Raw genomic sequence first — 341 nt, 5'->3', positions numbered from 1 at the left:
AATGGGTTGTGGCACCGATGGGAATGGCCGGAATGCCTGGTATTTGGTCGCGATTGATTTGTGTCCTTTGTTGTGGTGTACATGGACGATATTTGCGTGTTTTCCAAGAACGTTGATGAACATAGTCGCCACGTCGCCGCTGTGTGTGAAGTATTACGACGCGAGAAATTGTACGCACGCCCGGCAAAATACTCATTTGCTGTCGCTTCGGTGGACTTTTTGGGTCACACAGTATCTCGTTTTGAACTTTAAGTGGACAAGAAGAAAGTTGAAGCAATTGAAAAGTCACCAGAGCCAAAGACTCGCAAGGATTTATTGAGCTGTTTGGGCTTAGCAGGATC

This window comes from Plasmopara halstedii (genome assembly GCF_900000015.1).
Source record: "Plasmopara halstedii genome assembly, contig: Scaffold_650, whole genome shotgun sequence".
NCBI classification, from domain to species: Eukaryota; Oomycota; class Peronosporomycetes; order Peronosporales; family Peronosporaceae; genus Plasmopara; species Plasmopara halstedii.
Note: the sequence above shows the minus strand (reverse complement) of the source record.